Source organism: Pan paniscus, chromosome 18 (genome assembly GCF_029289425.2).
Source record: "Pan paniscus chromosome 18, NHGRI_mPanPan1-v2.0_pri, whole genome shotgun sequence".
In the NCBI taxonomy this organism is placed as follows: Eukaryota; Metazoa; Chordata; class Mammalia; order Primates; family Hominidae; genus Pan; species Pan paniscus.
Genome location: NC_073267.2, coordinates 74,531,109 through 74,554,934, shown reverse-complemented (window position 1 = coordinate 74,554,934; position 23,826 = coordinate 74,531,109). Strand labels below are relative to the sequence as shown.

The window sequence follows — 23,826 nt, the reverse complement described above, 5'->3', positions numbered from 1 at the left end:
AGTCTCTCTGAAATAGTATATAGCATGTACTGTCTGAGCCCCTAAGAGGCTTAGTGCTGTGGGCAGCCAAGCACAATGATGGAAGGGCTGATAGACGACAATGGCGCTGTACTTGAAGACAGCCCATGATGGTGTGCAGAGCTGGGAAGATGGCAGAGAGAAGTCCCGAGAGTAGGTAGGAAGTGGGTGCAGCAAGGCTGGAGTGTGGTTTCCTGGCTGAGAGGGGAACACATGATTCCAAGTCTTGGGGGAGTCATGAGCTGTGGGGAAGATGAAGGAAAATGAACATTCCAGCCATGAAGGCCAGTGCAGAGAATGCAGAAACAGATGACCCACTATAGCCCGCACAGCCATCTTAGCTCCATCAACTATGCTAAAAGCATAAAGAACAACTTGGATTTTGTATGTTCATTTTTTTTTCTAAGAAACATGATATAATTGTATACCAGTTTTTTTTCACAGAATCCACAGTCCCTCTTTCTCAAATGTTTGCAGTGATTAGAATTCATAGACAATTCACCATCTATTTTTGCTTTTCTTCCAAAGCTTTTTTGATTGACTGCATAGGCTTTTGGTGAAAGGATTTCTATAGGAAACATTTTGCAGGGAGGTAAAGAATGCAAGACAAAGTGGGGAGTTCAATCAGTCTTTTACAGATTTGAGAAGTCAACCTTTTTTAAACACGCTGGCCCCAGTCACAGCTGCATTATTAACAGAAGACTAGAGAAGGAAAACAGAAGGTACTTGGGCTATGAGGTCAGCACTGCTGGATTCCAACAATACCCTGGGCATTATTGGCTGTACACTTTCAGCAAGAGTCTTACCTTTTTGTGTTGTAGGGTGAGATGGCGTTTATAATACCCAGGATGGTTATATGTGCTTAAGGATAATTCACTGGTGAGATACATGGCAAATATCTTTTCCACCCCTGTTTATAACATTCCAGTTATCTATTGCTGAGTTACATGACATCCTAACATTTAGTGGCATATAACAACAACTTATTACTATCTCTTACAGTTTTGTGGATTGATTGAATTCATTTAGGTATTTTTACTTGTTCTTTCCTGCCATGTAGTCAGATGGCTGGAGTTACATGAATATTTGTATGTATTAGGTGTCCAAGATGGCATCTTTAGTCACCTGTCTGGCACCTCAGCTTGGAAGGCTGAAAGAGCTGGAAATGGATTGGCACCTCTCTTTCCAGCCATACAGCTTCTCCTCCTGGCTGTCTGGAGCCTTCTCACAGCACAGTAATATCGAGTATTTGAACTTTTGACATGGCAGCCAACTTCTCCTAGAGCAAGCTTTCAAAAAGCACAAGATAAGCTACAGGGTTTCTGTATTAGTCTGCTTATACTGCTATAACAAAATATCACAGATTGGGTGGTTTAAACCACAGATCTTAATTTCTCAAAGTCCTGGAGACCAGCAGGTTCTGTTCCGGGTGAGGATCTTCTTCATGGCTTGCAGACAACAGTCCTCTCACTGTGTCTTCACATGGCAGAAACAAACAGAGAGCTCTGCTTTCTTTTCATTTTCTTAGAAGAACAATCCCTCATGACATCATCTAAACCTAATTACCTCCCATAGGCCCCACCTCTGAATACTATCACATTATGGGTTAGTGCTTTAACATGTGAATTTTGGGGAACAAAACCATTCAGCCCATAACATTCTACTGCTGATCCTGCAAAATTCATGTCCTTTTTGCATGCAAAATACATTCATTCTATACCAGCAGCCTCCAAAATCTTAACTTGTTTCAGCATAAATTCTGAGGTCTAAAGTCCAAATTCTCATCTAAATAAGTATGGGTGAAACGCAGGATACTATTCATTCTGAGACACAATCAGTATGGATGAGATTCAAAGTACTGTTCATCCTGGGGCAACATTTGTCTGCAGCTGTGAACCTATGAGATAAGATAAATTATGTGCTTCCAAAATACAGTGGTGGGACAGGTGTAGGATAGGCATTCCCTTTCTGAAAGGGAGAAATTGGAAAAAAGAAAGTAGTGATGTGTTCCAAGCAAGTTTACATAAAAAGGCAAATACCGCTGAATCTTAAGGCTCAAGAGTAATTTTCTTTGGTTCAATGCTTTGCCTTTTGGACCGACCAGGGTGGAGGTCCCTCTCCCATGGTTCTCATAGTGTCACTTCTGCTGTTTCATTGTTATGCAGAGCCAGCTCATAGTCCCATAGAAGGAGACTGCACAAGGGCATGCCTATCAGAGGGTCTGGGTTATTGTGGGGCAATTTTAGAGACTGGCCACAGCATGTAACATGGTTGACAAGCAGGGTCCTTCCTCATTCGTTATGCATTGTGTGAACTGCTGCATGTAGCATTTCCTCCATGACTCCCTGTATCTCCAGGAATAACTCCAGTGTTACTCTGTCCTGACATTTGGATAAATAGCACACAAGAGGACAGCTTTATTGTTCATCTTGCTACAGTCACCAAAACCAGGCTCTATGAACAAATTTTAGTAAATCTAAGGTCCATCCACATCCCTTCACTAAAAAGGGCTTTTGTTTGCTTGTTTGTTGTTTTGGAGAAGGCTTTGTGTATGGTGTTCGATGGAAGCAATATCAAACAAGGAAAGAGATTTGGAAAGAAATGAAGTCAAGTCAAAGAAATAAGCTGTTTAAGCCCCTAATGCAGGCTGAGTTGATCCTAGAAGGTAGAAGCCTAGAGATGAAGGACATTCAAGAACTCCTTTATGCTGTTGTGTTATGGAAGCTATGCCAGCTGGCACCTTTCTTGGTTCAGTGCCTCAGTTTTTAAAGATGACAGCTGTTTAGACACTCCATATTCCTTTCTTTATTCACTCAACAAATATGCATTGAACAGATGCTCTGGGCTAGGAAATGTGTTAGACATTTTGGGAGATATGAAGATGAATCAGACCAGAATCCAAGCAGAACACAGCCCCCATTTTAGACACAGAAAGTCTAAAATGTGGTGTTGTGGGTAGGGGAAATGCAATCTTGAAGAGTTGCAACCCTGTCAGCCCAATGATCTGGTCTGCTGGAGTGGGGATAGTATCTCCTATTACCACCACTGCTATTGCTACTCTTCATCCTTGAGCCTGTTGTTCACGAGGATCTGTCAACACCAGAACGGTGCTTCTCACTTTAGGAAGGAAGACATTGCTTTGGCTTTGGAACATAGGTTCTATCAGAAATGGGCTCTAAGTTTTCATACCTTCCCCCAATAGCTTGTTCTTCATGCAAGAGCAAATGTATGTGAATGACACAGCATGTTATAAGAAGTTGTGTGTAGGATTGCTTTTATCATTGTCATCAAAGTACGAAACGCATGTGTGGTTAATCCCACTATCTGGTGGTACTTATAAATCCATGACAAGTTTTTCCCACTTTTCACATAATTTTAGTAATTTGTTTCTCTCTCTCTTTGCACACCTGGATTGTCATCTTCTAAGAGAAAAGTCTGTCATATGCAACTGTGTTTAATACTGTATCACTTGGTCAATTCATGGCACCACTAGGTTACTAATGATCCTTTCACTTTTTGCAGAAATCACTGTGTTTTCAGCTCAGCGGCCCTGTGACATTCCTTCGTGTTGTCATTTGTTGAGTGACCAATCAGATGGGTGGAGTGTGTTACAGAAATTGGCAGCAAGTATCCAATGGGTGAAGAAGGTAAGTTGGACTAATATTACTGAACAATTCACATATTACTATGTATGTCAAGATGGAAAGTATGCCACTGGGTCTGTGTCTCAAATGTGGCTTGATTTGGACCTTCACTAAAGCCAAAAGTAGAATCTGAGAGGGAGAGAAAGGCCTACGTTTTTCGGTAGTGAGGAATGTGATTATTCAGTGTTGATGTTATTGGATTCTCTTTATTGAACACCTATTATGTGCTAGTAATAGTAAGATCTGGAGGAGAAAGAAGGAACTAAAGGGATTATAGTTGTTTAGCAACGACCCGGCTGAACAGGCCAACTGAGATGATTGCCATGTTGCTTTTTTCCCCTTTTCTTTTGAAATAAGTCTTAAAATGGGAACAAGGTAGCTTATGTCCCACAAGGAAATGAGATTGCTAGGAGGCTGAACCTTTTAGACTTCAAATGACATGGCCCTCGATCACGAGCCAGGAGGCCTGATTTCTACACCCAGACCCAGCTCTGCCATTCACTGTCTGTGCTATGGGATTAATGAGCCATTTACTGGACTGCCAGGGTGGCTGGACCTAGGATTTCTAACAGTTCTTACATTTTAGGATTCTACGAATCCATTTACCTTCTCCATCTGCTTGGTGGTAACTGGAGCAATATTCACAGGAGACAACTAAATATCCAGATAGAAATTTAAGAATTAATTCTACCAGTGTGACTTTCCACTCTTGGGGAATCTAGACCTCCTTATCCAAGTGCCTACGGCTCGTCTCCATGTAGATGTCCAGTGGTGACTTAAATATGTACGTCAAATCCAGGTTTTTCCTGGGTCCCACATTCCTGTAATAGTATCAAAATTCACCCAGAATAGAAACATGGACGGAATACTTTAAGCCTCTCAACCCCTCACCTGCAATAGCAGTTAATTCCTCTTGATTCCTATTCATTCTATCATTTGGCTATCTCTGAAATAGTTTTGTTTCTCTCGATCCCTATTGCCACCGTTCAAATGCAAGTCAAACGTTTTTTCTCTAATATTACTGAAATTGTCACCTATTAAAGTATTTTTGCTTCCAGGGTTATTTCTCCCTTATCAGCTCCAACGTGATCCATGATCTATGTATATCCTGAACAATGTTCTTAAATCCGTACATATTGTACTTTCCCACTTATTTCCTTTCAATGATAGAGATAAGCTTTTCTTAACAAGCTTCTAGGATCCTTTAATGAGAAGGGCCACTGTTTTGCTGTCCAGATTCATCTCTCAGCTGGTATTCCCTCTCCACCCTGCCTGTATTATATACATCCACTCTAGGACCTCCTTATAAGGCACAGCCATTATTTCCCCCAAAGCCTCATAATCTCTCTCACCTCATAAGCACTCTTAAGGCATTTTATATCTTAGCTTGGACTTCACTATCTCTAAGGAGCTATTTCTAATAGCCTAAGATTACCTAGACAATGCTTTAGCAGCCAGGGATTACACCATTTACTGTGATTTCTACATTGGACTGTAATTGCCTTTTTAGTTGTCTGTCTTCCCAGCTAGACCTAGAGATTTTTGAGGACAGGACTTATTTGGGACCACTGTGCTCCCAGTTGCAAGTACTGTATCTGGGCCAAAGTATGCGCTTAGTAAGTACTTACTGAGCAAATGAATAGGGACCCTCAGTATATTTTTAATTAAATGAGAGGAAGGTGGACTAAGGTGACTAACAGAGAAAAGTCATAATAACAGCAGCTAACAGGTTTTGCATGCTTACTATATGTCAGGTTCCTAAGGATGTTAAGTGTATCACTCCCCTTACTCCTTCCAAAAGCCTTATGTGGTAGGTATTATTAATATCCAACATTTTATAAATGAGAAAACTCAATCTTGGAGAATGTATTAGTCTTTTTCACAACACCATAAAGAACTTCCCTGAGACTGGTAGTTTATAAATGAAAGTGGTTTAATTGACTCACAGTTCCGCATGGCTGGGGAGGCCTCAGGAAACTTAGAATCATGACGGAAGGAGAGGTAAGCATCTTCTTCACAAGGTGGCAGAAGAGAGAAGAGAAGCATATGTGAAGGGAGGAGAGCCCCTTATAAAACTATCAGATCTTGTGAGAACTCACTCAGTATCACAAGAACAGCATGGAGGAAACTGCCCTCGTGATCCAATCACCTCCCTCCCTTCACACTTGGGGATTACAGGTTCCTCCTTCCACACATGGAAATTACAAATTGAGATGAGATTTGGGTGGACGCACAGATCCAAAGCATATCAGGGAAGATAAGTAACTTGTCTATGGCCATAGTGCTATAACTTTTATCCTTAGAATTTGTTTTTATGGGAAGTTTAACTTAAGCTAGAGTTTGTGTCTTTTACCACTGTCCTTGTCTGCCTTTCTCCTGAATGAATCTCCCATATTATGGGCAAAAAACATTACCTCCACATAAGGCCAGGGGCTTTTCCTGCAGCCCACACAAGCTATTGTTAAATAGATGGTAGTCCCCTGTGACTGGGAACTATAAATTTCTGATAATTTCTCAGGTATTTTACACTCTTGTGTTAATGTGGGTTTGTTTTGGGAGGAAATTTCAACATGAGGAGTCCCCACCTCTTTCTCTCATTGTCTGGTCAATATTTGTTAAGGGAATAAACCAATGATTGAAAACGCTTATCCTAGAAGCAAAATCGCACTCCCCTACAAACGCACCAGAATGATTTGGAAATTGTAGGACTGACTCCTCTTGCATTTGCTTATTTTGCACTCATTTTCTCCGAAGCCTGGCTCAGCAGAGGAAGTGCATCCCTCCTGTGGATATGTCTGTGAATGATGATCATCTCATTTCTGCTGAGCCAAATGGGGCTCTTCATTTCATCGGCCCTTTGAATTCCTCAATAAGATGTGCGAGTGACATTTCCTATTTTTCTAGATAATAGGGGCAATTAGAATGAGGTATCAATGAATCAGAGTCAAAAGTTAAATAGAAAGTACTTGAATTTAATTTCATGTCTAGGAAATCTGGTAGTTTTTTTTTTTTTAACCTGGAAATTAAGAACAGTCTATTTTGAAGAGTTCTGCAAAGCTTTTATTCCAAGGAGAGGAAGATAAATTACTCCAAGGCTGGTGGCATGAAACCTTTAAAAAACAAAACAAAACATAAAACAGCAGGAATGCAGATGGAACAATCCTTTGATTTTTCAGGTTAAGCTTCTTCTTGATGGAAAATAATTCTGTGCCTGGTGGAGGAAAGGACTTGTTCTTGATCGCACTGTGAGGATTTTGAAGAACAAAACTAACCAATGACTTTAGCTGAGACTCAGATTCTTGATTCCCAAACAGGTCAAGATGCCAGACTTTCTTGAACAGGCACCTATGACATGCCACAAAGGCAGGCAGAGATGAAAGGGCACTTCCTCTTTCCTCAAGGAGTTTACGGTCAGGTAACTGCACATAGCAGTCAAAATCCAAGTGGGAACGAAAGACGGAGAGAGGCTTTAAACAAATGTGGCATGGGCTCACAGGATCAGCACTCTAGTTAACTTACAGTGAAATCCACTGGAGCTTGAGCTTCCGTTTCTAGCACACCTGTCTTACTTAGGAACCTTCTCGGAACAGAGGAGGAATTATCCGGGCAGCTACAGGATAAGGCTTCTAAGCCCTGTGACCTTGCTGGGTTTTCAGTAGAGCACAGGGGCCTAGAAATGAACATCTTGGAGAAGTGGAAGAGATTTGCCCTTTGCTCAAGAGAAGTGTACACACATTGGCATCCTGCTGAGTAATAACCAGCAGAATTGCTGGTCGCGGGTCACCCAATTATCTTTCATTTGCATAGGAGTGAATCCCAGAAAGCTGCTTCTGGGGCAGCTCACCTGTGCTGCAGAACCCACCGGGCTCTGCATTGTCCCTGACAGCTTGAAGTGTTAGCAACCTGCTTCCTAACTCCCTGTGCTGCTGGGTCTGTCTGTGAATGCGTATTTCCTATTTTGGGATGTAGGCCACTGTGGAGAAGGAGGCCAAGTGTCTGTCTGTATCTGGTGTCATCAGAATCATAAACAGACACTCGGTTCACTTGTTGCCTACACATTGTACCTCTTCAATGTGTACAATGTGACTGTCATCACCACAATCAACTAATGATTACATGAAGCCCTTATGTGGTAGGTCACCTGAACATCCAGTCCCTGCGCAAAATCATAACTAAAGGAAAAACCTGAACCAAAGTTGTGTTCTTTGATCTTGCTTTATTTAGCTAGTGATGGGCAAAGAGGTCAATGACATCGATATTTTCTGAGCATGCCCTTGTACCAGGTACTGTGTTATGTGCTTTACATTTATTATCTTGTTTGACGTCACCAAGACTTTGGCTGCTATGCGCAGGGGTCATGATTCTTTCATAGATGAGGATACTGAGGTTTAGAGAAGTTAAAGAACTTGCTGAGGACCACCGATGAGCAATGGGTAGAGACAGGGTCTCCATTCCTAAGCACAGCACTGTAGCGCTTCCTATTGATAATGTCTCTTCCAATTCTTTTGTACCTTGACTTCCAGTCTTAACCAAGCTGGGATGGGAGGGAGTTGGAGGGCAATTATTATTACAGTTATTTTGGTATGGCAATGTCCTAAATCTCTACTTGAGTTTTTTTATTTTTTAATAATAGATTCAGGGAGTACATGTACATGCTTATTGTATGTGTATTTTGCATAATGGTGAGGTTTGGGCTTCTAGTACACCCATCACCAAAATAATGAACATTATACCCAATAAGTAATTTTTCAACCCTCCTCCTCCCTTTTTGGAGTCCCCAGTGTCTATTATTGCCATCTTCATGTCTATGTGTACCCATTGTTCAGTTCCCACTCATAACTGAGGATATGTAGTATTTGATTTTGTGTTTGTGAGTTTTTTCACTTAGGATAATAGCCTCCAGCTTCATCTATGTTGTTGCAAAAGATATGATTTCATTCTTTTTTATGACTGTGTAATATTCTTTGTGGCTGTGTAGTATTTCGTGATATACCATACAGCCATAAAAAAGAACGTTGTGTGTGTGTATATATATATTCTACATACATATGTGTGTATAGAGATAATGTATGTGTGTATAGATACACATATATACACATAAATATATATGTCTATATCTACATATACACACACATATACATATGTATATATATGTAGATATAGACACACGTATATATACACACACTACATTCTTTTTTATGTGTATATATGTATATGTGCACATATATACACATATATACCACATTTTACACACACATATATATGTATATACACACACACACGCCACATTTTCTTTATCCTGTCATTTTTTGATGGGCACTGAGGTTGATTCCATGACTTTGCTATTGTGAACAGTGTTGTAATAGACACATGGGTGCAGGTTCCGTTTTGATATAATGATTTCTTTTCCCTTAGATAGGTACCCAGTAGTGGGATTGCTGGGCTGAAAGGTAGCCCTATTTTCAGTTCTTTGGGAAATCTCCACACTGTTTTCATGAAGGTTGTATTAATTTGAATTCATACTAACAGTGTATACACATTCCTCTTTCTTCACATTCTGCTCTCCACTTGAGTTTTAAAGGAGACATAGTGGGTTCTGGCTAATGCAGCGAGGTGACTGAATGTATCCAGTGAGTGAGGGGCAAAAATGGCAAGAGGAGAAAAGACTCTGGATGTGTTTACTCATCAGTCATCTTGAGAACCATCCCTATGTTAGGCTTTGGACTAGGTGCTGGGGATACAATAATAAATCATGTGTATCAATACAACAATGGAACCGTACTGTTGCTTCCAAAGAACCCCTCTTCTTGTGATGGAGCCAGGCTGGCAAACAAATAACCATGGTACAGAGTTCCTTTTAGACAGCTCCATGGATCTGTGAGAACATAGAGGGGCTGACTCTGCTGGAGGAAATCAGGCGGAGCTTCAGTGAGGAGGTGACCTCTGGGTTTAGACTTGATCATGAGTAGGGATTTATCAGGAGAAACCAGGAAGGATTTTCCAGGCAAAGGGAACAGTACAGAAGTTGTTAAGTCAGTATTTGTCATTACTAGGTGGGATGTCCCATGAAATATTTGTTTTTATTTTTATGTATCCTTAGATAGATACATTTAAACAGTTAAGATGGTTAAAATAGATAAAGATGGTTAAAATTTAAAAGGTGAGACCTGGCATGGTGGCTCACACCTGTAATCCCAGCACTTAGGGAGGCCAAGGTGGGCAGATCACAAGGTCAAGAGATCGAGACCATCCTGGCCAACATGGTGAAATCCCATCTCTACTAAAAATACAAAAATCAGCTGAGCATGGTGGTGCGTGCCTGTAGTCCCAGCTGCTCGGGAGGCTGAGGCAGGAGAATCACTTGAACCCAGCAGGCGGAGGTTGCAGTGAGCTGAGATTGCACCAACTGCACTCCAACCTGGCGACAGAGCAAGACTCCATCTAAAAAAAAAAAACCAAAAACAAACAAAAAAAATTAAAAGGTGAAAAAGAGTCTACAGAGAATTAAGTCTTCTTCAATTCCTATACTCTAGGCCTTCAATCTCATTCCCTGGAAGCCACTATTGTCAGTTTTCTGTGTGACTTCCAGACAGTTTCTGGGCAGTTGCAAACACACACATCCATATAGCTACTTCCTCCATATTTGTATACATAGATCACATCCAGCTGTAAACCCTGTTTTACACCTTGATTTATTTATTTTATTTTATTTATTTTTTGAGGCAGAGTCTCACTTTGTCACCCAGGTTGGAGTGCAGTGGTGCAGTCTTGGCTCACTGCAACTTCTGTCTCCGAGGTTCAAGCGATTTTCATGCCTCAGCCTCAGTCCCAGAGTAACTGGGACTACAGGCATGTGCCACCACGGCTGGCTAATTTTCTGTATTTTTAGTAAAGATGGGGTTTTGCTACATCGGCCAGGCTGGTCTCGAGCTCCTGGCCTCAAGTGATCTGCCCGCCTCGGCCTCCCAAAGTGTTGGAATTACAAGCCTGAGTCACCGCGCCCAGCCACCTTAATTTTAAAAGGAAAAATGTATTAAGTTTTTCCCTTTGTTTTGCTTGCATTCATTTGATTTAAAACTTTTTTATTTTAAGTTTTAAAACTATCCAAACCTACAGAAAAGTTGCCCAAATAACACAATAAATTCTTATGAACACTTCATCAGGAGACACTGAATTTAAAAAAATCATTTTGCCATGTTTTATGCAACAATTTTATGAATTTAATCCCTAATCAAGGTACAGCTTGGATGTCAGTTACCTGGAGACCAGAGTGCAGTTCCTCTCCCCAGCATTGATTTACTGAGATAACATAAGATGTTCTCGAAATCAATAATGTGTTCCTCTCATTGTCAGTTTCCCTGAGATGCCCATAAGCAGCAAATCCACCCCCAGGATGGGGATCCATCCCTAGGATGGAGATGGCTGGAGGTGCCCCTCTTTGGGCCACTTGATCTTTGGGAAAGGATTTTCTCTGCCTCCTCAAGTGCTCAGCAAGCGCTTCTTGGGCAGGTGAGCATGCTCTCCACACTTGCCTTCCGGGCCCTGTGGTCCAGGGTGGTAACAGGCAATCCAACTGAAATCTAATCACTTCATTTCCGACAACCAGCCATATAGACAGCATTATCTCTTCTGTTCAGCTTGTCAGAGTCAACACGGCATCTCAAAGGCTGGTATAGGATTCTCTCCTTTGAAAGATCAAAGCGCCTGAGCATTGCTCAGGTTACCTGTGCATTTCCTCCCTGCGTTACATGGAAAGGGATAGTTTGTACTCAAAGTGAGAGGGACTTCGAACAGCATGACAAGCAGGAAGTAACTTAGTAAGGCAGTGTCTTATGATTTTGTAGTCATGTGCTCTGGGCCTAAGAGGATTGTTTTCTGGTATTCATTCATTCACTAACTCATCAAATAATTCCTGAAAGCCTCCTTGGTACTATTTTATGCTCTGGGCCAAGACATGTGCATGCTCCTTGCAGACTGGGTCCCTAGGATCTACTGGGTGACAGACAAATAGACAGTCTCAGCCAAAGAAAGCAGCTGAACCTGAGGGGGGTGTAGTGGAATCTCCAAGGAATTACTTCTTGGCCATTCATTAATTCATTCATGCATTAAACATGTATTTACTGACTCCGCCTGTACTCTCTGTCCCTACGTGATTCTTGAGCCACAGAATTAACATTTCCTTTCCTGGCTACTAACCCAAATTATCCTTTGTGCAGTGGGGGACGCAGAGCTCGAGGCAATTAGATAAATCAGGGAAGTAAAGGGAACGAGCTATACTAAAATCTGCCACCAATTAATTGTGTCTGCTGAGGATCTAGAAGACTGTAGCCAGACACCTGACAGATGCCACCATTTGGAAGCTTTAGAAAATTTGTGGCAGGGCTAGTGAGTTTATCTTTTCTAGGGGCTCTTTTACAGTTTAAGCACCATTCCAAAAGCTGTTAGGCTGCCATAGCAACAGTTCATATATATATATATATATATACTTTTGAGGGAAACAAATTTTTAAAAACTTGGTCACATTCTTGCAAGGGCTTGTGAGAAGATACCTCTTTAAATGAATGTCTAGCAAGTTTCCTGAAGTATCATATTTCTGTCTATAACATACTATTTTGGACCTCTTAACACTCCCAAACACTTTTCAGAATTTCTACTTGAAAGATGGACCTAGGGGGATGGTGATTCATTGCCCCGAACCATTTACATCATTCTTTGGGAAAGGAAAGCAAAAGCCTTTGTGTGGTTTTATCTTGCTAGTGGTTTCAGCCGGAGCACACGTCCCTGCTGTGCCAGCCCCCACACAGTGTGGGATGGAACCGGTGCCCACACAAGCCCCCACCAGGGAGGCTGGAGCTCAGGCTGATGAAAGCATGTCCAGCTCTATTCTCTCTTCCCCAGTCCTTCTCCACTGAGCCGCAGCATTATTTCTCTAAATCCAAATTGTATCAAGTTGCTTCGGTATAAAACCCAAGCTTCAGAAGCTTGCAGTCCCTCTCAGGATAAATTGCTAAGTCCTTTGCCTGGATTCTAAGACTGACTTGATCCAGGCCCCACTCCCAGAAGCCTCCCTTCCCCTCCCTCCCATTTAACTCTGTCCATATTGTGCTGCTGGTAGCCCCTGAATGCATTGTGATGCTTGACACCTCAATTCCCTTGGACACATTTTTCTTCTCTGCCCCCATTTGTCCGAGTGAGCAGAGAAGCATCTTCTCCTCCAGCAGGGGCTCCTAGACCCTGTGAGATAGTTTGTCCCTTTTTCCTTCTGTATAGACAGTGCCTTGATTCCTCAGTGTCTATCACTTCCACGGGTCCTGGGTACATGTATCTTCATGAGCCCCCTTTTCCATTAAAAAAAAATTACGGTTTATGACCATTTTGGTTTAAAGAGGAATATAGTGTTCTACCCTAAAAGGTCATTTTTTTTTCTTCTGATTTTAAAAGAAAATAAAACATTTCTGTGCATCCTCTAAATGTGTTGTGGGCACTGTGCCTACTGTTCCTAATGGAGAAGTCACACTGATGTTGCTGGGTTACCACATCGCCAATTAGTTGTCTTCAAGTTTGTTAAATCCTTGAGAATAGAGTTTGGCTGTGTAATACCATGCCATCTATTGGAGTGTGTGGAGTGCATACTCATGTGTGGTGAACAGGCTTTCACAGGAATAAGAGCATGGTCTCCATTCACCTGCCTTCCACTGCTGAGAGCTTTGGCAGGCACTCCCTCTTAGGCTAATGCTCCTCATCCATTTTCAAAAGGGACAAGATCCTCTCCTCCCTTTTTCTGCACAGCACTTTAAACTGCAGAGACCTTCCTTGTGCATTATCCACTTTGATCTCTTGAGATCAACATTAGCTGCCCCATTCCATAGAAGAATAAAATGAGGCCCAAAGAGGTGAAGCAGAGCCTAGAAAACAGAGTTGTCCCCTGCCCAGAGTCACACGTAATACGTGGCAGAGCCAGGATTCTACTCCTCCCCTCCCCCCAAGACCAATGCCAATGTTCTATCAAACCACAGGACAAGAAACCTAAATTAAGGCAGAGATCGCTTCATTCCTTTTAACTTTTTTGGAAGCATCAAGAACAGTAAGAAACAGGAAATCCCAACATGGGTAGAATTGCTTCTGCACTGAACACTGCAATGCACCACCCAGTTCCCCAGTTCACTGAAGATCTGGTGGTCTCAGCTACTGGGAATGCTCTTGGCAGGTGACTTCACTTGCAGCTTTCACCTCAGCCAAAGTCATGCTCTTTTCCAGGGCAGTTCACATTGGAGGGCTGATCAGTAAAAGTCTGGCCATCTCAGCTTTCTTGGGATTATTTTGAAGGATGATCTTTAGCCCAGATGACCATGCAGGGTGGTCTGAGGCCGTTGCTGGGCTGCATCACACATCTTCTCTTTATGTTTGTTTCTGATTCTCCTTCCTTTTCTTCTCCAGGTGTTATTCCAAAGGGTACCCCCTAGTAAACATCCCCATGCTAAACTCCATCTCAGAGTCAGTGTCCCAGATAATCCAACCTTGACAAACTCTATTAAATATTTTGCAACAAGCCTTCCTATGTCTGTGCATGAATACACAAGATTCATTTGTTCCTCCATTGTTTTCACTGAATGCTTATTCATGGGATGCTAAACACTGTGCTAGGTACCAAGATACTGTGGTGAACAAGACAGAAAAGGACCTCTGGTTACAAGGAACTTAAATTACTTCTACTCTGAAGGCAGATATTAATCCTGTTTCTGCACTAAAATTATGCACCTTTCAGAGCATTCTGGTCACCTCAGCATTTACATGGAGTAGCAAGAGAAGCCTCCCATCACCAGAGCCCTGCTGATTGCTTTGCAGAGTAAACACTGCTTCCAGGAAATCAGTAGCAGTGTCTGAAAGGTTTTCCCACCCTGTTAGAGAAGGACCCAGAGTGAAGTTGGGGCTACAAGGATCTTAGGATAGGCAGGAGAACAGGGGCTGGAATGTCTGTCCACAATAGATTTGGAGAGGGAGGATTCAGGTGCAGATGAAAAAGCCAGTGGAAATCACTGTCAGGATCAGAAGTTGAATGAAAAATATCAGACGGAGGGCAGACAGGTCAAGATTTAATTTGTAGCAGGATGGAATAAGGTCCAAGGGAGGAGTGAAGTGGGGGTTTTCTTGCAATTCTCTACAGTCCTTATTTTAAACTATTTATTGACGTCCTGTTTTAACTGGAATAAAATCCAGATGCAAATTTTGCTGCCAATGCTCTCCTTGAGACAGTCATTCCCTACCTCTCTCTTTGCCCATCTGCTCAGCTGCATTTGACAATTGCTGCCCCTTGAGCAGACTCAGCCCTTTCTAACCCCAGGGACCTTGCATTTTCTATTCTCTCAGTCTTGGAAGTCTCCTCACACACCTTTTAGGATTCAGCTTAAATGCCCCCTTTTGAGAGGCCTTTCCTGACTTCACAACCTCTAAAGCCATATCCTCCACCCACCCTGCAGTCATTGGACACTTCCTCATTGTGTCTAATTCTTCACAGCAGCAATCACAATTAGCAAATACCATGTCTATTTCATTTCATGGCTGATTTTTATATTGTCTGTTTTCCCCATGAGAGTCTAAGCCCTGTGAAGTTTAGAGACTTGTTCAGCCATGCCCACCCCTACGTTCTGGATGTCAAGGGCAGCACCATCCATACTAGTAGCACTCTAAATATTTCTTGAATTAATGACTAAACCAATGTGACTACACCAATAGCCAATTATTAAGCATTTGCCTAATGAGTTGACAGGAATATGATGGTTGGTATGTTTGGGGCAGAAGCCTGGAGCCTGGGCTCCTCCACACTGCTGGGATGAGCAGAATCTTCAGACATCTCTCTCTCTCTCTCTGAGTTCCTCCTGGACCATTACTCAGATTTGAGGGGCATCATTGCCTGGAGCACTCCACTCTGGGGAAGCCAACAGCTGCATAATGGTTTCCCTGCCCGTGCATTAACATGGGCCTTTTGGGCCTGCTCCGGCTTGCCTGACCCATCTCCCAGCAGGAAAGGCTGTGCATCTGTAATACTCTGGAAAATTGGGGCTGACATGTAGTTCGGTACCCAAAGTGGTTTCACTCAAGCAGACGCGGAGAATAAAAGCCATGCGCTTAAAATGCTTGAGTAGGTATCAATCAGAAGAACATTCCAATAATCCATGTTTATGAAGCCTGTTAGTATGAATTTTTGAAATAGCACTTAATCCACTTTATTCTTGACAAATGGTGTTTGTAGCCATTGAGATATTTTATTTCAATTATGTGCGGATGTTGTAGGGAAAAGGTTTCTGACAGTATCAAGGCATAAGACATTTTTTATTGTGCTTTTATCACTATTCCCATTGCTAAACTCGACTGGACAGTTCATTAAGATGAAAAATTAACAGCACATACTATGGAGAGAATAATCATGGAACATGGTTATTCTTCACAGCTTGTGGAAGCACCAGAATTCAGAGTAGCAGACAGATGACAAATGTGCTGGTCTTTGGAAGAGGTGGCGATTGGTCAATCAGTTGGTACCCATGTGTGCACCTACTTGTGTGTTCAGCTCTGAGCTGAGGTGCTGGAGGAGAAAGAAAATACGGAAAACATGGTTGTTGCTTTCCAAGAACATACCATCTATTTGGGAAGGCCAGGAAGATGTCAGGTGTCAATCCAGGAACTCCAAAGGGTTAGACAATTGCCCAGCACTTTGGCGCTGACTGTAAGTTCAGGAGAAAATTCACTGTGGACTTTAGAGAAGAGTTCTTAGACCTTGAAGAATACCAGGATGTTGATTAGTAAAATATGTTCTAAAAATAATAGCTACTGATGGCTATGAGGTTGCTTTTGGGGAGTAATGAAAGTGTTCTGAAATTAGATATTGGTGATATGTGCACAACTTTACAACATACCAGCAAACACTGTACCCTTTAAAAGTCTTATTACACTTTCTATGCATGCAACAAAACATCATATGTGGCCAATAAATATATAACATATTACATGTCAATAAAAAGCATGGTCTTTATGATATATGAATTATATATTAGTAAGCCATTATTTTCAAGCACTCTACAAACTCAATGCTGCTAAATTACAGTAATTTTTTTTATTATACTTTAAGTTTTAGGGTACATGTGCACAACGTGCAGGTTTGTTACATATGTATACATGTGCCATGTTGGTGTGCTGCACCCATTAACTCATCATTTAACATTAGGTATATCTCCTAATGCTATCCCTCCCTCCTCCCCCCACCCCACAACATGCCCCAGGGTGTGATGTTCCCCTTCCTGTGTCCATGTGTTCTCATTGTTCAATTCCCACCTATGACTGAGGACATGCGGTGTTTGGGTTTTTTGTCCTTGCGATAGTTTGCTGAGAATGATGGTTTCCAGCTTCATCCATGTCCCTACAAAGGAAATGAACTCATCATTTTTTATGGCTGCATAGTATTCCATGGTGTATATGTGTCACATTTTCTTAATCCCGTCTATCATTGTTGGACATTTGGGTTGGTTCCAAGTCTTTGCTATTGTGAATAGTGCCACAATAAACATAAATGTGCATGTGTCTTTATAGAAGCATGTTTTATAATCCTTTGGGTATATACCCAGTAATGGGATGGCTGGGTCAAATGGTATTTCTAGTTCTAGATCCCTGAGAAATTGCCCCACTGACTTCAACAATGGTTGAACTAGTTTACAGTCCCACCAACAGTGTAAAAGTGTTCCTATTTCTCCACATCCTCTCCAGCACCTGTTTCCTGACTTTTTAATGATCGCCATTCTAACTGGTGTGAGATGGTATCTCATTGTGGTTTTGATTTGCATTTCTCTGATGGCCAGTGATGATGAGAACTTTTTCACGTCTTTTGGCTGCATAAATATCTTCTTTTGAGAAGTGTCTGTTCATATCCTTCGCCCACTTTTTGATGGGGTTGTTTGTTTTTTCTTGTAAATCTGTCTGAGTTCACTGTAGATTCTGGATATTAGCCCTTTGTCAGATGAGTAGACTGCAATAATTTTCGCCCATTCTGTAGGTTGCCTGTTCACTCTGATGGTAGTTTCTTTTGCTGTGCAGAAGCTCTTTAGTTTAATTAGATCCCATTTGTCAATTTTGTCTTTTGTTGCCATTGCTTTTGGTGTTTTAGACATGAAGTCTTTACCCATGCCTATGTCCTGAATGGTATTGCCTAGGTTTTCTTCTAGGGTTTTTTATGGTTTTAGGTCTAATATTTAAGTCTTTAATTCATCTTGAATTAATTTCTGTAGAAGGTGTAAGGAAGGGATCCAGTTTCAGCTTTCTACATATGGCTAGCCAGTTTTCCCAGCACCATTTATTAAATAGGGAATCCTTCCCCCATTTCTTGTTTTTGTCAGGTTTGTCAAAGATCAGATAGTTGTAGATATGCAGCATTATTTCTGAGGGCTCTGTTCTGTTCCATTGGCCTATATCTCTGTTTTGGTACCAGTACCATGCTGTTTTGGTTACTGTAGCCTTGTAGTATAGTTTGAAGTCAGGTAGCGTGATGCCTCCAGCTTTGTTCTTTTGGCTTAGGATTGAAGTAATTTTATTACAGGTGAGAAAATTAATTCATTAGAATAGACACATCGATGAGTCAGACTAACATTAATTGAGGACTTGCTTCATATGGCAAGGAAGGAGGCAAGTGCGCATTCTACAGAGGCGAAAACCAAGAGTTAAATCAGTTCATGCTTTGCCTAAGAAGCCACAGAGGTGGGAAATAATGGGGCTGGACTTCATCTCTTTCACATCCAGATGCTTCCCACCCCATTCTTCTGGTGCCCAAAAAAACAGATCCTAAGATGTTGTAAGAACATGAGTGGCAACAATGATAAAGTGATGTGTCTCTGCAGAGAGTTTTAAAGTTAAATGTCCTCACTTCTTTTCTCTCACCTGTTCTTAGAGCATCCCTGTGAAATAGGATCAGAGGCAGGTGTGCGGTAGGAAACAAGGGAATGGAGCGAAAGGAGACAAAGTCTGCTTTTACAGACTGCATAAAGAATGCTGTATTTGTTTCCCAAGTGTCCAAGGTGTTTTGTTTCCCAAGTGTCCAAGGTGTTTTCTCTGTGCCTTCATCTCTATTTTGGGCTCCTTCTCTACCTAGACTTTGATATGCATCCTATTTCCCCAAGGCAAGAGGAATTTCCGAGTGAAACGATAGAGATATGGGATCCACGAATATTTAGAAGCAAGGCTTAGAATTAGATGTCCTGTCTGTTAAATATAGAAGTAAGTGCTGTTTCTTTTCTCCTTTGTGGAAGGAGTAGATACACATTTCTATTGTAAGTTGCATGTTTAGATTAAAGGCACTTAAATCATTATCTCCCCTGCGGAGATAATGAGAGAGCTTTTGATGTCATTCTCAGCTTACTGGTGTAAATAATGGGTCAAATTCTCATCCTGTTGTACAGGATGGAAATCCGACTCAGGATTTGTAAATACTGCTGCATTTGATTTATTTTCACGAGACATTTTCTTCCCTAGCAGACAGTGGGATAGCAGCGTCCCGCGAAACAGCCCGTGGAGGAGTCATGATGCATTAACCTAAGCAGTGAGATCAAAACAAAAGCTCTGCTTGTAATCCCCCTGCCAGAGCCCCAATCTCAGCAGTCCCCACTGTGTGACTGCATTCGGGAAGCCTAGATAAAATTAGATCTTCCCGGAGTAAAAAGGAACTGGGACTTAGGAAATGGAAGTCTTTCTCAAGCAGCAGATGTCTTCTTTCCTCATTTCTTTGGAGTTTTGTTAGCATTAAAGAAATTAAAAGAACAATTCTTTTTTTATTAAAAAAGAAAAAAAAAAGAATGAACGCTTCTTGAAATACATCCCTGCCAGTTTTGGAGTGCGTTTGCTTTCTCCCCTCATCAGAGGGGTTGGATTCAGCCTGACTCAGGATTGGGGATGCCTGGCTTCTCATCTTTTATCTACCTCCTACTGGGCAAGTGACTGCTCTGTGTTTCTCTTTGCTTCTTTGTCACAAGTGGTTGGTGACTTCCAGATCCCTCCCTAGCCCCAGGCTCCTCTTGGGCTTCTTCTCTCAGGTCTTGGCACTCTCGTCTTCTCGGGGAAGTGGAACAGCCTGAGTCCCTGTTGCTGGGATGTGGACGGTCCCAAGGGCCAAGTAAACAGTTCAGAAGCAGGTGTCTTTGATGGGGGTTACTCTAGCAGGGTTGTTAGGGGAGAGAGGAGGGTGGTTATTACAATCATCCAATAATCAGTGTCTACACCAGAAGGATTTTGTGTTGATAGAGGAATGTTTTAATTCTAATGCACTTAAACCAATGACTGTCACAAAGGAAGGCTCCCTAAACAGGAGTCAGGGTGATGGGGATGGCAAGGTGCAAGTCTACACAGTTCCAAATATCCAGGTGTTTCCAAACTTGGGGCTGTGTAGACAGAGGTTCACAGTGACTGATGGAGTCCAGGTCACAGCTAGAATTTTACAACATGTGCTGGAGTGCCATCTTCCTAACACTCTGTCCTCTGCAATGAGGAAATCGGGGTGGTGGGGAATTTTGTCTACAGTTCTCAGTGCAAAAACAGAGGCTGAAAGTCTGAATGATTTTCTTGATGCCACACAGCTGGTAAGTGGCATCAGAAGATGGAAATTGAACTAAAACTTCAAATCCAAGGTTAGTTTCTTAGATCTCTCAGGGAGCTCTTCCTCTGCCTGAGCTATCGGGTTTTCCCTTCATGTGATGTTGCCCAGAGCAGGCTGCAGTGATGTGGTGTGGTCTGCCCCCTTGAATGTCTCCTCTCTCTCACTGAATGACAGAAACCATAGGCTAGAGTATATATTTAGTTTCAGTGTTCCCTTTCTCATCGAAAGTTCTTGCATGAAACATCTCCATCTGCCCTGCCATCTTCTTTCTGCCTTTTGTCTTCTCATCTCAAAATTTCTTCTTTTCTGAGTTATTTCAGGCAGAGAGTCAAGTGGCAGATGTTTGCAAACAGTATGGGACCCAAGTATCCAAATGATTTCGTGCCTTCAAAGTGTATCTTCCACTGGGAGCTGGACTCTAATTACCTATGATACCACCTTGGCTAATAATATCTCTGGAACTCTTTTGAGGGGGGTCTGCATTTTGGATCATTTTAGAAATGGCAATAGGTCTGTCTTAGTAGAACATATGAAGTTTCCAAAACGACATCCTGCAGGCAGGATGGCTGCAGAATGGAAGAAGAACAGGCCCCTTTACATGGGTTGTGGTGAGCAGTGATTTATGACCCTAATGGGGTAGTTGGGTCTGCATTTCTTTTGTGACTTCAAAGCTGTCTCCATCAGGACATTTTAATGCCTGAGTTCTGGCATTTTCACAAAGTCAATCTCTTTAATTGCAAACTACAGTCTCTGTGGAAGAGGAACATGGCAGGCACCTTCCTATTAATATAAGCAGGTAGAGTACCAGATCCATTGCCTCTAGAGTCCCGAGCAGAATAAAGCCAAGCCTTTGAATAAAGCCATAGGGAGAGTCAAGAGGCTCTGGGGTAAAGCAGGAAATAAAAACGAAGATAGTTGAAGAGGCTACACTAATCATGCAGTCCACCTTAAAGTCAAATTGTTAAAATGAAACCTCTAAGATCATCACAGTAGTCATATGACCTTGAGTGAGCTATTTAGCCTCTTAGAGCTTCAATTTCTTCACCTGTAAGATGGCAATAACATAATTAAAAACGCACAGGGCTGTGTGCAAATTAATAAAAGAAAGTATGTAGAGTGCTTAGCATAGTGTTCAGCATGAAATAAGCCCCTGCTAATTATAAGCCACTATCCTCATCAGCTGCTGTTAGTGAGCTGTGACCACCTGGACAAGAAGCCCTGAGCAGACAGAAAGCCAAATTGGGGCTGACTTTGGACCTGTCCACTCTCACGTGGAAACTATATTTTTCCTGAGGGAACAGATTTTCTTTCTTGAGGCAGGGTTTTCCAGCCTCAGTCCAACTCTCAGATAGCAGCCTTCATCTTCACTCGGATCTCTGAATACTAAAGACTAGGTATGACTTAACGCTTTAATTCTTCATCAATAAAACAAGGATAATAATAACCCTTAACTTTGTTGGCTGATGTGTAAAATGAGCTAATGTTCATGAAAGCCCTTTGTAAATTATAAAGTACTATAAAGTATGAATTATTATTGTGATTGCTCTACTCCAGGTATTCCATAAACATTGTGGGAAATTAAGAATGCACACTCCTGGCATTCAAAAAGCATTTATGCCTTTTTAAGTACATAGCTATAAACTATCAGCAGATGGGTTTGATAATGCAGTCTTCAATCAGATTTAAATGTTAGCAAGCGCCCATTAAGAGTGACTTTCTAGCAGGGGCACTGCTGTGGGTGCCAGCAGGCAGCCAGTCACAATGGTTGGCTGTGACAGGCTATACTTCCACTGCGCTTGAATACCAGCTGCTCATGTGCTTTGCAACTTACTTTGAGCTGAATTACCAAAGGTCTTCTGAACCTCACTTCGCTCATTTGTAAGATAAAGGTAATAATACCTACCTGACTGAGTTGCTGTGAAGAGTAGATAAGATAATGTTCACCAAGCCCTGGGCACACTCCCTGATGCAAGGGATTAGGAAGCCACCTCAGTGTAGCACCCTGGATGCTCTGATTGACAGGTGTTCCTTCTTTGGCCTTGAGCCTCTCACTGAAACAAGTCAGGGTTCCTCCTCTCGCTGGGTTCCCAGCAGCCTTGCAACGTCACTGCCCGTGCAGCTCCCCAGCCCCGCCTCCCAGCACCTCATGAGCCCTGCTGACCTTCAGGCCTCTCGGGTCAGTTCCAACATGACTAGGTCTTTGCAGATTTCCAAGCCTCCTCTTGATAACTCGAGGGTCGAGGGGGACTTGAGGAAATGAGGAGATGGGATGGAGCAGAAGGCTATTTGTGAAAGCCAGTGTGAACAGCCTGAATTCCTGGCCATGTCCCTCAGAGGCTGAGGGGCCTATCTGGACCCCAAGGACCCTATATTACCAGCCAATTCCATGTGGGCAGTCCAGATACAGCCACGTGCACCCTGTTATGGTGACTAACCAGAGGAATGTAAAAGTGTCTCCAATGCCATTAAGCTTTAGGGTGCGGGGCTCTAATTCTGGGACTCTAATGCTAATAGTATTTTTTGAGCATTTACTACATGCTATACATAGTGTTCGGCACTTCAACAAGAATTATCTGATTTAATCCTTCCAACAACCTAAGGAGAAATGTACTCTACTATTACCCACAGTTTTGAAATGAGACCACATGATTAGGAAGGGCAGAGGTCGGCTATGAACCTAGTACTCATGGCTGCAGCATTACTTCTCAGGGTACATATGGCCTGTGGCCAGGATAACAGGGGGGGCTGGCATCCTGGCAGTGGGTTGTTCTTCCATCTATCTTAGTCCACTCTATCCATATTAGTTTTCAGGGGTTTCCATTGAAACAAAGTTCCACAAATTGATGGCTTAAGCAGCAGGCATTTATTGTCTTACAATTCTGGAGGCTACAAGTTCAAAATCAAGGTGTTGGCAGAGTTGGTTCTTTTTGAGTGTTCTGAGGGACAATCTGTTTCATGCCTTCCTCCTAGCTTCTGGTAACTCAGGCATTCCTTGGCCTCCTCCTTTTGTCTACATTTCCTCTTTTTGTAGATATCAGCCACGTAGAATTAGGGCCCATTCAAATGACTGCATCTTAACTTGGCCATCTGCACAGACCCTAATTCCAAATAATGTCAGATTTACTGAAACTAGGGGTTAGGGCTTCAACATCTTTTTGGGAGACACAATTTAACCCGTAATACTGTTCCATAATACTGCCCATAAACACATTTCTAGGATTTACCCATTTCCTTGAATGCATCCAAGTGTAAGTGTCTTTCTCACACAAGTATTCTTTGAATACTGCTTAAGTGCTTCATACCATGCCGCCACCTGGAGATAAGAAAATGAGCAAAACACCTATGATCCCCATCTTCATGCATTAATGACATACTCTTGGAGGATTTCAAGTCCATAGACCCTCACAGTACTGGTGCTAAACTATTTTATTTTATTTTATTTTATTTTATTTTATTTTATTTTATTTTATTTTATTTTAGAGATGGAGTCTCACTCTGTTGCCCAGGCTGGAGTGCTGTGGCATGATCTGGGCTCAC

General features: G+C 42.1%; 1 protein-coding gene across 6 annotated transcripts in view; it reads left to right on the top strand.

Annotated features, from left to right (window-relative positions):
* Positions 1 to 23,826, top strand: part of CDH11 (cadherin 11) — a 177,706-nt gene that overhangs the window by 68,565 nt on the left and 85,315 nt on the right. For all 6 annotated transcript variants that reach the window (XM_063598031.1, XM_003823694.6, XM_055100053.2 and 3 more), the window contains exon 2: positions 3,541 to 3,665. The gene's annotated coding sequence lies outside the window, so the exon portion shown is untranslated. The remainder of the gene's footprint in view (positions 1 to 3,540; positions 3,666 to 23,826) is intronic.